The sequence below is a fragment of the Micrasema longulum genome, unplaced genomic scaffold, assembly GCF_059751315.1.
Source record: "Micrasema longulum isolate JH-2025_06_02 unplaced genomic scaffold, ASM5975131v1 h1tg000745l, whole genome shotgun sequence".
NCBI lineage: Eukaryota > Metazoa > Arthropoda > Insecta > Trichoptera > Brachycentridae > Micrasema > Micrasema longulum.
Genome location: NW_028277939.1, coordinates 765,964 through 781,661, shown reverse-complemented (window position 1 = coordinate 781,661; position 15,698 = coordinate 765,964). Strand labels below are relative to the sequence as shown.

The following is a 15,698-nucleotide window of genomic DNA, read 5'->3' as shown; positions in this document are numbered from 1 at the left end:
TTCAGTTTCTTGTATGTATGTTGCTTCATGTCAGTTGTAGTTGGCTAAGGCCGTATATATAGTAAATAAATAAAACTAAACACAACATTTTTATAACTATATTTAAAATGCAGTTCCATCAAGAATGTCAGTAGTAAAACACAATCTATTTCAAGGGAGTGAAATTCAGCCTTGTTTACAAACATTTGACATATTCAAAATACTGTTAAGTAATAAAAAGTTTTAAAAATAATAGTAAATAAAACTTTGTCAATTCGTTAATTTAAGGGACATTTTTATTTAAGATATTTTTAAAAAACTGTATGTAGTCACGGACCGAGAATCATAATGACATTTTGTTGTTTTTAAAACAAAGTCGTCTTGGACAGGCGCCGTGGCGCAGTTGGTTAGACGGCCAACTGTGAAATGGGCGTCGCGGGTTCGATTCCCACCAGTTGCAAGAAAAAAAAATCCAAGCTCATTGGTCTGGGTGCTGGAGTGTATATTTCATTACCTTCTTCCATACCCCCTCTTTCCTACCTGCTGACAAGCCTCTAAATAGAGGTTTGGCGGGTTATTCCTTTAACTACTACTACTACCATCACGCCATTTCCCCGAAGAGGTAGGCAGAGAGAATGGACCAACACACACGTCTATCCTGGCATACATTCTTAGCTTCTTCCACATTCATACATCTTGTCATATATGCCCTTCGGTTCTGTCTGCTTTTGACATGACCAGGCTTAAGATTTTGGTTTATCTGATCATGCCACGTCTTCCTCGGTCGTCCTCGTCTCACGTTGCCGTTCATTTTCACCATATATACTTGTTTTACCATTCTTTCGTCGTCCATTCGTTCTACGTGACCGAACGATCTCAGAGACCCTTTCTTAATCTTATCAATTATACTTGACTCAGATTTACACTCTCGCCTGATTTCATCATTCGTAACCCTGTCATACATTGATTTCCCACACATTCGTCTAAGAAATCGCATTTCAACCGCGTTCACTCGGCTCCTTCCTCTGCCAGTTCCATGTTTCACTTCCATACAAAAGTGTTGGGACTAAAACTCCGTTGTGCACTGCCAGTTTAGCTTCGATTGACATATTTTTATTAGAAATTACTGCGCTTAGTGCTCCGTTCATTTTGTTGCCCGCATTCACTCTTCTTTCAACATCTTTTTCTACTCTTCCATCTCTTGAAAACATGCTTCCCAGATACACAAATTCTTCTACTTGCTCGAGACATTCGTTGTTTACATTTATTATGCAGCCAGTAACCTCACTTCTCCTTTCAAATACCATCACTTTTGACTTACTTTCGTTCATCGCCAATTCGCTCTCCAGGCATACATCATACATTCTAGAGACTATTTGCTGCTAAAAAAAATAATTTAAAAATTGGCAACCCTAAGTGAATACAGTATAATATAAGATTATTCTATTTACGAACGCACGCGACAATCTCCGTCGCTAACAACTGCTAACCAGACAAATATATTTACATTTTTATTACAATTTTTTTTTTAATTTAGTGCCATAAGGTATCCTTAATTAATACAAAAAACGATAAAATTATGGTTATATACATATTACATTCATACATGAACACATAGAGACAATCAGTGGCAATGCATTGAAGATGTTAGTATTTGTTCTGCGTACTGCCAGGGTCTTCGAAAATACCCGCGTACTTTGATGATTTGGGGGCCACATGAACTGAAGTACTCTCTTATGATAGACAAAATCCAAAAGAAGTTTCTGAGATATCTCTACATGAGAGAGTGCGGGTATTATCCTCGGCTCTACCCGACCGAGTTCCTCCAGGGTATGCTCGGCTACAACAGTTTAGAGGCTAGAAGGAATGTGTATCTGACTGCACATTTTTATCGATTGTTGCGCGGTGTGATCGATAATTCTGAGATTACGATGAGCATCAGTTTGTATGTTCCTGATAATGAGGAATTCCACTGTTTTCTAATTTTTTTTCTATTAGCGTACTATTTAACTAAGCAAATGTATATATTTTTTTTGTGCGTTATTTACAAAGACAGGATTTTTTAAAGTTATATTTATCAAATACCGCGCCAAATGACTGTATTCAGTGTGTCACTTTTCAGTAGTGACGTCATGAAACGGTTGGCGTTCTTACTTTCACTGACCGCGGTAAGTTGTATTTCTGACAAGAATCTATGGAATATTGCTTTGATTACTTGATTTAGTTGATCGTAATTTGCTCATTTCTATGCTATGGTTGTTTTTACGAACGTCTCGATTTAGAAAAGCCTAGAAAGTTGACATAATCTCTGGTTGAAATGTCAAATTATACATATTATACTCTTTTTTTCTATGGTCAAAACGTTCCTTACAAGGTGCGGGGGCTTTAAAGCGGAAACCGGAAATACTACACGTAGATATAAGGAGTTACGTCATTATTTACGATTTTAAAATGTATACTATTTTTAACATTTTTTATTTATTTTTGCGTGCGTTTTTGAGATATTTTATCCTACTCCAAAATGTTTAAATATTCACGTGTACACGATAACATTCTTAAAGTTAAATTCCGGGTTGGGCTGGAATTCCTCATTACCTAAGACAGCGTCAGCATAGATTGTTTCATATTCCGATAGCCAGGAGCACCCTGCCGTTGGAAGGGCTACCGCTACGCTGAACAACATCGCTCTGAATATTGATCTGTTCCATGTATCCAAAGGGATTTTCCGGAGCAGGATTCTCCTACTTCTTTGACCTGAGTCTATTTAATGTATTTTTTTTATTTTCAATAATATGTACGTATTGAATATATGGTTGTAATGTACATGTTACTAGCGGACCCGACAGACGTTGTCGTGCCCGAACCGTTGGCTTTCTTACTATTAGTTTGGAAAAAGACTTTTCATTAATAAGTAGGTACATAGGTACTTGTTTGTGATTAAATTCCAAAGCTTAAGACTGTTAATATTTATATAATGAATTTAAGTACGTATCTAGATAACAAGGTACTTGTTTAAGGTTTAATTCCAAAACATAAAATGAATATTTTTTCAAATATGGCATTCTTTTTGCAAACGTCAAACACCAGCCGTCTCACCAACAGAGGGGTGTACTTACGTAGGAATACGATTTTTGAAAATGTGTTGAATTAAATATTATTTTAGTGTTACCAAAAATCCAATTAAAAAAAATGGGTAAAAATTATAAAGAATTTAAGGTAAGAATCTGATTGAGATCCACAAAAAACAAATGCTGTTTGTAAACATTCAAAAACAAACTTTTTTATGCTAAAAAAAAAAAAAACATCTTTTTTTTTTTTTTTGCAAATGCATTCTCCTCGAATGCAATCCTAGTAGATCGATGAATAAAGCATTTATGCTCCTAACTTATTTTTTACAGATTTGATGAAAAATTTTATCTACGAAAACGCACAGCGCAAAGATCTATATTTCTCTAAAAACCGCACGTAAATCGGTTAAGCCGTTTAGGAGGAGTACGGTGACATCACACGTACAGAGGAATTACATATATAAAGATATTAAAATAAATAAATTGAATTGAATTGAATTATATATTTATATATGGATTCCACTAACCACAACATTGTTATCTATGATTTTTATGATTTGATGCAACTACAAACTTCATTACCATTATGGCACATAATATAAATTTACCAACATTGATTGATACCTGGGGGTGAAATCCAGTCTTTTGTCTACAAGCATTTGGACAAACTCAAAATACTGTAATGTTTGTTTCATTTCAATTTTATAAATAAGGTCTTTCTCAGTGCTCAATCACAAATAACCTTCGACGTGCTTAAAAACATACTAAGCATTTGAGCTATCACAATGAACTATAATGACTTTGTGGGATTTTTTGTTTACTATTAATATGTATTTAATTTCTATGTAATTATTCTTTATTTTTAATACTCTGTTTTACCTCTTATGTTTACTGTAAAAAACCAAAAAAAATCAAATTAATAAAAATAATAAAATAATGAACATGCTTATGTTATCGCAGTCATAAGTCAACGCGTGTGTAATCTCTAAGTCAACGCTCGTGTAGGTTTGTTTTTTGTTTTCCTCGTAAATAAATACAGTTCGCTGGCGAAAAATCGGCGCTCATTGTAAAAAAATAATAAAATATATTGCATTTGCAAAACAGTAAGGAGTATCTAATACAAAAAAGTGGAAATTAAATTACAATTACTATGGCGACTGCTTTTCTTGACATTTGGCTCGCCAACCGCCGGCTAAATGCAATGAATAGCGTGATAAATAATAAATAAATAAATAAAACTAGCAGTTTTGGAATATTTTCCGTATTTACACCAGTGAAATTCAAATATGTAATTGCACAGCAGGATTATACGTCGCGAAATGTAAATATTTCGACATTTTTTATTCGGTGTTCGCGGATGTTGCATCGTGATTGCGAATACGATAAACAACCATGGTGAGAAATTGTTATCGCGCGGCTTATTAGCACGTCGATAGTTATTTGTGATTGAGCTACAGGAGTCCTGTGCAACTCAATTTAGTTGAAAAGGGTCAGTTGGACAAGAACGAACTAAAGCGACGGTTTGGCAGTAAAAAATATTGTTTTAAACTGGCCATTCCCTCTTTCCAACAATTCTTCAGCGGGTTGAGAAAATCACGGTACGTTTACGTTTCAGTCTTAATTTTTTTTTTCAAAAATTCCGAAAGCGATTCGGATAATCAGCGATCGGATAATTGGAGTTCTACTGTAGGTACTGCAATATTTCATTGCCCTTGAGCGTAAAACTGATCACACGAACTGCATGTAAGTAGCAGACGATCGAGGTACGCTGAATTTGGTGTTCTAATAGCTCGATCACAAATAACTAACGACGTGGATAATAAGCGACGTGATAACAAGGTCTCACCATGGTTGTTTATCGCATTCGCGATCACGATGGAACATCCGTGAACCCCCTAATATTAAATGTCAAAATATTTACGTTTCACGACGTACAATCCTGCTGCGCAATCACATATTGGAATTTCACCGGTGTAAATATGGAAAATATTCCAAAACTGCTATTTATATTTATTTATTTATTATTTATCATGTTATTTATTGCATTTAGCCGGCAATTGGCAAGCCAAATGTCAGGAAAAGATGTCGCCCTAGTAATTGTTTGTAATTAAATTTTCATTTTTTTGTATTAGATACTCCTTACTATTTTGCAAATGTAATATATTGTATTATTTTTTATAGTAAACGCCGATTTTTCGCCAGTGAACTGTATTTATTTACGATTTATTTACAACGATTTACTAATGTACGGGAGCGAAGTATGAAATTGGAAAACTGATGATGAAAGTAGGTTAAATGCTGTCGAAATGCGATCCCTCAGGCGAATGTGTGGTAAAACAGTGTATGATAGATGCACAAATGTCGAGATCCGTGAACCGTGTAAGGCTGAGACATGCATTATCGACAGAATCAAGAAAGGGGTGCTGCGTCGGTTTGGACATGTGGAGCGAATGGACAGCGAAAGAACGGCTTAAAGGATCTACGATGCGCATGTTGATGGATGCAGAAAACGAGCGAGACTGAGACAGACATGGCACGATCAAGTCCATCAAATACTTGAAGATGGACATGTCAAAAGTAGGAGTAATCGGCGCGCGTGCATGAGAAGATGTATGAATGAAGAGGAAGCGATGTCTGTATGCCAAGATAGACTGATATGGCGTTCTATCTAGGGTTATTTGTCAAAAGTTATTTTGATTGAGCTACAAGACGGCCGCATGCACCATTGCGTGTGGATAAAGATATTAGCGATGGATATATTAAGTAAAATGTATTATTATTTATTTTAAAACAACGACTAGACACTGCAGCGCGGAACCGAACCCGATACACGTGTCGAGAGGCGCGGGCAGACGGCGGACTGATTTTATATTTCCGTCTGTAAGAATGATTCGCACGCAGGTTTTGATTAAATCATATTTGCGGAAACGCACGAAATGTCGCGAAAAGAGCCGAACTACATGCCAAGATCGTTTAGTTACGTCTAATCTGAACATAATATTCTATTTTTTTATTTTCTATTTATTTATTATACGGCACAAGTGCCTTTTAGAATATGAAATATAACAATATAATGAGTTAAGTTAGATAAAAAAAATATAAAAAAACCTGGGTATAAAAATATGATTTTTTTTTACAAAATATGTACATACAGGATGTTCTTTAAACCCTGTCACATCGGAAACCACAATGATCAGTATGGGCAAGAAGACATATTAGCATACTAAAAAAATATTTAGAACCAAGAAAATTAAAAAATATATACATATTTAAAAAACCAAATGGTTGTTTACTTCTGCAGGGGAGAAGTGAGGGGAGTGCGGCGCAGTATCAGACTCCTCCCTCCCTCCTCCTCGTTTCTTCCCAGCAGAAGTAAGCAACCATTTGCTTTTTTTGATAATTATTTTTTTAAAATTTTATTCGTTCTAAAAAATAATGGAATGTGCCAATATGTCTTCTTGCTCATACCGATCATCGTGGTTTCGGATGTGACAGGGTTTAATGAACACTCTGTATAACCATGACCCGGATTCAATTAAATAAATTAAAGTTAAGAATGCTAAAATTTTCAGCTGTACATATTGTTTACTTTGAATGTGGCAGCCGCTTAGGTTAGACGTGTTTTTATGAGCTCGGCGGTTTTCGTTTTATAAAAAAATGGATCAAAGAATTTGTATCAAATTTTGCATGAAAAATTAAATAACAAAGTGTGTAAAATGTTAACAAAGGCCTATGGTGAGTCTGCTATGAGTAAAACAAGAGTTTACGAGAGGTATAAGCGTTTCCAAGATGGCCGTGAAGACGTTAAAGATGACAGGCGGCCCGGACGCCCCAGCACATCAACAACCGATGAAAACGTGGAAAAAGCGACTGAAATGGTTATGAACGGTCGCCGAATCACAATTAGAGAAGTCGCTGATGATGTGGGCATATCGATTAGCTTATGTCATGATTTCGAATGTTTTGGGTATGAAACGCGTGGCGGCAAAATTTGTTTCAAAATTTTTGAATTTTGAATAAAAACAGCGGCGAATGGAAGTCGCTCAGGTGTCACTGAATGAAGCCAACGACGATGCAGAATCACCGAAACGTGTTATAACAGGTGACGAAACGTGGGTTTGCGGATATGACGTCGAAACTAAGGCTCAATCGTCCCAGTGGATGCATTCTGGATCGCCAAGACGAAAATCGCCGAGCTCATGAAAACACGTCTAACCTTAGCGGCTGCCACAGACAAAGTAAACAATGAACACAGCTAAAAAAATTCGCTTACTTCGGGGGCATGTATACCAACATAATTTTAAAAATATTTGACAATCGGACTCTCCGAACCCGCGGAATTTAAAAATACCCGTTATCTTCTGAACACATATTGTAAATATTATTTTACTTTAATTTGCTTTTTATATATCTTGATAATTTTATGTTTTTTCATTATGTATTTTTGAGTTATTTAATTTAGTACGTACTTTTATTTGGCATATGATTTATTGCTATTTCTTATATTTCTTACTATAGTATTGAGTGAGTTTCTAGAAAACATATCTCAATTATCATTTCAATTATGCTATTATATATATATTCTTTTTCTGTTGATTTCAATGATAATCTTATTTAGTTTTTTTTTAATACTTCTATATTTTACTATAATTTTGTTGATTTTAACGATATCATTATTTTGTATATTTGATTATGTGTGATTCTTAATTTGTATAATTTATATTTTTAAAATTATTTCTGATTATTTTTTTTGCATTGTATTCATTGGAATTTTGTTATTTATTACTTATACCTTTTTTTCTAGATTGTTATTCTATTGCATCACATGTCAATATAATTAAATTTAATTAATTTTACTGTGAATTTTTATTGTTATTTATTGTGGCTTGACATGGGCATGGCCTAAAAAGCCTTAATAAGTTCATTAAGGACAATTAGTAAGTTCTCAAAATAAATTGCTATTAAGAAATGGATAGTGGAGGTGGGTTGCGCACGGATCGATAAGTGGATCAAGCCAAATATGTCAAATGTATGCACCGTTTATGATTTTTAAATTGGTTATGTTTTTTATGAATATTTTTATTTTTAATTGTTTATTATGTAAATTAAAATTAGTTTAATTGGATTAGTTACGTTTTTTTTATTGTTATTATTATGTTAACTTTGTTAAATAGCTAATCTTAGGCATGTTTCACATTTTGTAAAATGTTTCCCTCGGCACGGGACACCCCAGTGAGGGAACATTATTCTGTATTTAAAAAAAATACAAACAATGTAAAAGTATAAATAAATAAATTGCGTGTTTAAAACGGGACTGTGTTCTTCTCCCCCCCCGGACACAGACGGAACTGACGACCCGCGGTATTAGGCAGCGCGCGCTGAAGAATGCAACAGCCTATAAATAGGGGAAGTGCATTATCTAGTTAGTACTTGTGATATATCCGCCAGCTGGTAGCTGGTAGCTGGTAGATCATAGTGCCTACCTACCTAGCGTCTCGCACGTGGGTGCTTAGCGCACCGTCGGCGTGCACGATGGGAGTGGCGGATTCCGGTGGCGGTCGAGGCCACGTGAATTAGGAAGGTTTTAATTTTGTCAAATTTTATTATTAATCAACATATTACAACAGAGATGAAGAACATTTTTAAAAAGGTACGGTATCATTATTATTATTGTTATATTAATATTAATATTAAAATGATCCAGGGTCTACAGTACTCTAGTTAAGCGAATTGTACCAGCAGAGATTTACGAACAAAGAAGTAAAGCTAGGGTTTCCTAGGACAGCGGTGTCCGTATTTTAACGGCCGTAGTGAACGGTGATGCAGTGGACAGCCGTCGTAACGGTGACTAGAGTGTGGTTTCCTAGGAAAACGGTATTATCAACACCATTTAACACCGTTTCCCTAGGAAACCACTCTCTAGTCGACGTTACGACGGCTGTCCACTGCATCACCGTTCACTACGGCCGTTAAAATACGGGCACCGCTCTCCTAGGAAACCCTAGCTTAATAATGATCTCCTGTACTAAACAATCAAAACTCCCCCTGTTCGAGGACTACTGTGGCTTTGCATCATTTTGGAACAATTTCAATACATAATACATTCAAGTTTCCTCTCAAACATAACCATAATACACGCTTCACGTCTAATATGGCTTGGTAGTACCAAAAGTATGTATGAAGTATGGAAATAGAGCTCTCAAATATTTAGTACCTAGCATTTTAAATTTATTGCCGAAAGAACTTAAATATAACTCACATTGTAACAAGAGCAAAATAAGAGAGTGGCTACTCGATCAAAAGTTTATATATGAATGGTAGCTTTTGTGTAAATATTTTAATTTTTCATATGTTTTCTTGTGTTTAAAAGCTAATTTATATATTATTATTTGTACAAACATGTTTATTCTGATGTTTCCGGCTGTTAATTTTTATCTGTTATTCATTGTTTTTATAAATGTAAATAATATTATTAAGTTAGTATAAATATAATCTTCACCAACAAGCTACAGAATGTGGCTTGGTGGGATTTTAGTTTTAGTAAAAATATAACAAGTGATTTTTTTTTTTAAATTGTAAAAATGTATAATTATACTATTAAAATAAAATAAAAAATATAAAACTGCACTGAAAAGATTCTGTATGCGCGCATATTTATTTTAATTCGATATTCATTACACACTTGTTAATTTTCTCCCAAAATAGCTTTCTTAAATTCACCGCTGGCTTACAATATTTACATACATTTATATTAACTCTGTAGCATCTTCCAAATATTAATTTTAAGCGAGCAGCTTAAAGCTGATATGCTTGACCCTCCATCCCCGGTAATGTGTAGCTAGTACACATTGCGTCTGATAACTATAATATCTTTATAACTATAATCAATATTGGGTTTAGATTTTCAGTATTCTTCCATTACACATTTACGTATCGACTGAAATAATTAGTAATAATAATAACTACTTATTAGGCACAAAAAAAGCATTTTATCGGAAATCGAGGATAAATTACAAATATCATCAAAGGTATACTCTCAGTATACCAATAACACCTGGCATCACACGTCCACTACATGTCCAGTCACGTAGTCCAGTACTAGCTACTTAGTAGCTCTCGGGAAGTTGGCGCGGGTGCACGTTTCGCCCGAGTCGTTAGCGATACACAATGGTTTTTTCATGTTTTCAGCAGTTAAATTTGAAATATTATCATCTTTGAATTGAATTATGCTTAATTATAGCCATTCGCTATAAATATTCAATTTTTTCATTTTTAAATCTCTTATTTTTTTTTACGTGTAGTGACTACACAGCACCGTAACGCGCGGGTATTTTAGGACAGTAAGGGAAATGTTAAATCTATTTAAACGAAAGTTAGTTGCTGGCGCACTTTAACTTTTCCGAATTAAATCTAGTCCATTTTTGAACCCATTGAGACTACACATTGAGATCAGCTCTTGTGTCAGCATATTCCAACCATCAACAACCCTGTTGCTCAGGAAATGCTTCCGTGGATTTAGATTGAATCTCGTTTTCTCCAGCCTGAGACTGTGGCCTCGAAGACGAGCGTCTTGTTTTAGCTTGAACATGAGATTTTGCTGCCAAATTTGGGCAGCTATAGTGACTGTTGAGTATCTTGTATGTCTATCGGGTCACCCCTTTCTCGCCCTTCCTGCAGAAAGGATGACCTGATAGAATTCAATAATAAAGCCGACACGTTCTTCGGATATTCTTACATGGTTTACGATACGCTTTTGAGTGATTCCCTGATCATTTTTAATCAAATCGTCGACGAGTTTGCAAAGTTTATCGTCTGGCAGTGATCGAACGTCCGCCGCGTGCTTCATGAACAATTATGGCTTTTCCAGGCTCGCTACCACCAAATTTTACTACCTATTGATTAACAGCAGACCTATCGACAGCGTCTTCACTATAAACAGCTTTTAAACGACGATGAATCTCAGAGGAGTCACTTTTTCAGCAACAATATTTTGAGTTTATCCAAATTTTTCTAGACAAGGACTGGATTCAACTCGCTAGGGAGCTGTTAATATTAAGAATTTTAATAGTCTTGATATATTTAACACTCCATATAATAGGTACAAAAGAGAACTATAGGCTTGATTCAGAATAACAGAGAATATACGTTTTGTCTCTTTTCTTGCTTTTTATCATTAAATCAAATGCAATTTTCCACTCCTACTTTCCTACAATCATCCTTCATCATTCCTTATCAATTTTCTTCTTTCCCTTCCCACTATCTCCTTGTTGTGTCCATATTTCTTTTATTTCAATACATATTCTTATTCTTAGAGGGTGGGGTCAGTGCTACTCAAGCTCCTGACGTCACTGCGACCTGTGGAGATATTTTTTAGCTCTCGTCCTCCAAGCCCAGGTCTATAAAGAGCCTGGCTGCTGTGTGGAAGGCGAAAGTTTACATTTTGCTAAATCTCCCCCTCCAAGCCCAGGAGGTCCATAAAGAGCCTGGCTACTGTGTGGGAGGAGGGATCCATAAAATATCGGGCTATTCGGTAGGGGGCGAGCTGTTAAACGTTCTCAGGTTTAACCAGTGGTCCCCCGAGGATGAGGTTCCTTTTATGATGTAAAGCATCACATTCACATAGAATGTGTATAGGTGTTTCCTCATCTGCACTGCAGAACCTACATCTAGAAGTTTCGGAAAGGTTCATTCTAGCAAGGTGTCTGTTCAACCTGCAGTGCCTTGTAAGGGCTCTAGTAATATTCATTCAATCATATTCTTTATATAGTTTTAAATTATATGTCTTCCTGCAAAAAACACCACTTGCTTACTTTAGAAGATCGCCGTCTACTGTTGGACAAGGGGGTGCTTCATGACATACTCAGTGGACGCCTTGATAGTTCGGCTCTTTTGTCGGAGTTATCATTAAATGTCCCCGGCTACCGCACCCGTCACACGTCGAGCTCTCTATTTCATGTGCCAGCAGTTCGTACGAACTATGCCCAGAACTTTCCACTTATAAGTTTTGCTAGTGAATATAATTTGAACTTTCCCCTTATTGATCCATTTGATTGTAAAAAAATAACATTTAAAATGCGCGTCTTAAAACATACTTTTTTGTCTTATACTTAGTTTCAATAATAAAGTCATATTTTATCTTATTTTATTTTATTAAATTTTATATCTAATTCTTAATATTTCATATATATTTATATTTTCGACACTTGACACCCTCATTCCAATATAACACCCACCCTCTCTAGTATGTATTGTACGTGTATTTAATGTATTTCTGTGGATATCTGTCATTGGTTTTATTCTCTGTATATTTTATTTGTTATATTTTTGTTACATGTATTACTGTTGATATCCCCAATAAATAAATATAAAAAAAACCGTCGTTGTTTTACTGTAGTATAATTAATTGAACACATATTATTGGATGGCAGGCCCTACTATGTATACCTTTTTTTATAGTTTTTATTTATAATCATTTAACCTGTCCATCTGTTTGTATTCGAAATAAATAAAATATAATATGAGGGTACTACTTGCAAACCCGGCAAAATCCAAAAAAGTGAGATATTAATTTTAACTTATTCAGAATACAATTTTTACAATAATAATAACATTGTCAGTTAAAAATACGGCTTTATTTGTAAGAACTTAACTATTAAATTGTCGGGTTTGTTGCAAACATGGCAACCTCTACTTGAGTATTGTAAAGTTGGAATGAATAATTTAAATTATTATTTCACTACTGTTTCTTGACATAATCGTGCTTATGTCATCACTGCTTACGTGTAAATTATTTACTGATTACGAGTATAATAAAAAAATCAAGTTTAAAAAAAAAATTGAAGTTAAGTATTGTATCAGTTTATTGCGATTTGCTCAAAATAAAGAAAGATGGATTTTGCCGGGTTCGAAAATAGTACCCTCATATTTCAAAAGAGTGGCGCCACTAAGAAGCGCTACTAACGCGCGACAAATTCGGAGTGTGTACGCACGCGCGCTTAATGCATATTTCCAGCGACACATACACACAGATGCACGCAACGTGTGCGTGCATCCGTATTACGCACACACACATACGAACCGAATAGTTCTAAAGCGGGAAGCGACGTATACTACATAGACAAAAGATCCATAATAGAGACTATAATTTATTTAATCGATCTATTTGTTTCCTCACAATTAACTTGCCAAATACCGCGTGATGCATAGGGCACTGATAAAAACAAAGATGGGTAAATGGTATACTATGGACTTGTACAGTCATCGCTTTTCTAAGGAATAATTGGATGGGGGGAGCTTACAACAACCATATTAAACCATTAGAAACTGTTCAAAAATTTATCTTGAAAATAATGCCTCACAAAAATCACACTTTTCCCCTTTTCCAATTGTTCCAAGAAGCTAAACTTTTAGATACGTGACAAATATAATAATAATAACAAATATTCGAAATCTTCAATACAAATTCTGTTCATGAATTAAAACGAATTCTCACTCGTTATTTTTTAGAAAAATAATGGATTTATTTTTAAATATATTATAAGAGTTTCCTGATCCCAAAAGTTTAATTAAATTTAAAGAAATGTAATTGCAGAAAAATCCTCTCTTGAAAGATAAACCTTGTATATTATAAGCAAGCTAAAAGATAATGTAACTCCCATAAAAAAAAATCACATAATAGCTAATAAAAAATATGTCAATCGAAGCTAAACTGGCAGTGCACAACGGAGTTTTAGTCCCAACACTTATGTATGGAAGTGAAACGTGGAACTGGCAGAGGAAGGATAATCAGATAAACCAAAATCTTAAGTCTGGTCATGTCAAAAGCAGGCAGAACCGAATGGCATGTATAACAATATGTATGAATGTGGAAGGAGCTAGGAATGTAAGCCAGGATGGACGTGTGTGGCGGTCCATTCTCTCTGCCTATCCCTACGGGGAAGTCGCGTGACGATAATAAGGAATTAATAATAATAATAATAAGGAATTTGAGAAAAGAATCTGATTGGAATCCATAAAAAGCAAATGTTGTTTATAAACATTCAAAAACAAACTTTTTTTATACACAAAAAAACAACATCTTTCTATTTTTTTGTAGATGCATTCTCCTCGAATGCAACCCTGGTAGATCGATGAATAAAACATGTATGCTCCTTACATCTCTTTTAGATATTAAATTGAAGATTTTAATATCTAAGAACACGCACAGCGCAAAGATCTATATTTATCTGAAAACCGCACGTAAATCGGTTAAGCCGTCTAGGAGGAGTTCGGTGACATCACACGTACAGAGGAATTACGAGTATATATACAAGGTGTTCTTTAAACCCTGTCACATCCGAAACCACAATGATCAGTGTGGGCAAGAAGACATATTAGCATATTAAAAAAAATATGAAGGACAAAGAAATCTTTTAAAAATAAAATATTTTAAAAACAAATGATTGTTTACTTCTGCAGGGGAAAAGTGAGGGGAGCGCGGCGCAGTACCAGACTCCTCCCTCCCCCTCCTCGTTTCTGCCCTGCAGAAGTAAGCAACCATTTGATTTTTTTAATATTTTATTTTTTTTAATTTTATTCGTTTTAAAAAAATATTTTTATGTGCCAATATGTCTTCTTGCTCATACTGACCATCGTGGTTTCGGATGTGACAGGGTTTAATGAACATCCTGTATAAAGAAGATGGTCAAAATGGACTCTGTCTGTAAATCTATAAAAATATTTAAAAAAACACCTTTGTTTTGTGAAATGGCGGCCTCCGTAGTGTAGACGCTTGACTCACGCACGGAAGGTTCCGGGTTCGATTCCCGGTGAGAACACAAAAATTAAAATGGGATTTTTCTCAAGCCTGGGTGTTCTGTGATGTAATTAACCACTGTAATTTGGCCTCCTGGCCTGTTGTGGTGCAAAATAAAAATAAAATAAAATAAAATAAATAAATGGCGTCTCTATAGCCGGAGTTTTTTTCACTAGTTTCCTACCTCGTGTGACGTGCAACCGACGCGGATCGATGACTGGAATTCCGCGCGCCCGAGCGGTGATCGAACGCGCGCCTTCACGTCCATTCGCCGACCAACCGACATCCATTGTACGCTCGTAATATTTGATAATTAGATTCGGTCTGGTGGCACAGTACAGTACTCGGTACTAACGGTGAGTACGCCTAGCCTAGAACTTAGGCCGTTGCATTGCTTGGGTGTAAGTTTAATGTCGCCCGAATCATAAATTCATTCTAGACTATCGGAATAAATCGTCAAACCCTCTAAATGACAACATTTTAAAAATTAACTTTATCGACTGATAAAACCATCTAAATATCATTTTTTTTATTTTTTTTTTATTTTATTTATTTGGATAACCAACAGCTATAATTATCTCATATTTATATAACAAAACAAATAACAAATAAGCCAATTACAGGTTTTCACAAGTAGCATCACAGTAAGTTAAAAAAGATTCTCGAACATAAAATGAATAGTAATTAAATGTAAATTTAAAAGAAAAGAAAAAAACACTACGAATTATTTCGAAAGCAAACGCCGTACGTTATTAAGACTTTTAGTTATTATTAATTTTTTTATTTTTTGCAAGTGATATGATACGGAGTGGCTTAATACAGGTACGCTTTTTTTTAAATTTTTTACATTCTATTTA

The 15,698-nt window shown here is 35.0% G+C and overlaps 1 protein-coding gene across 4 annotated transcripts in view; it reads right to left on the bottom strand.

Moving 5' to 3' along the window:
* The window catches only part of vlc (disks large-associated protein 2), a 73,782-nt gene that overhangs the window by 44,308 nt on the left and 13,776 nt on the right, over positions 1–15,698 (bottom strand). The window contains exon 1 of one of the 4 annotated variants that reach the window (XM_088230299.1): positions 14,497–14,648. The exons of the other annotated variants lie outside the window; for them this stretch is intronic. The gene's annotated coding sequence lies outside the window, so the exon portion shown is untranslated. Of the gene's footprint in view, positions 1–14,496; positions 14,649–15,698 lie in introns of those variants that run through there. 4 annotated transcript variants of the gene reach the window in all.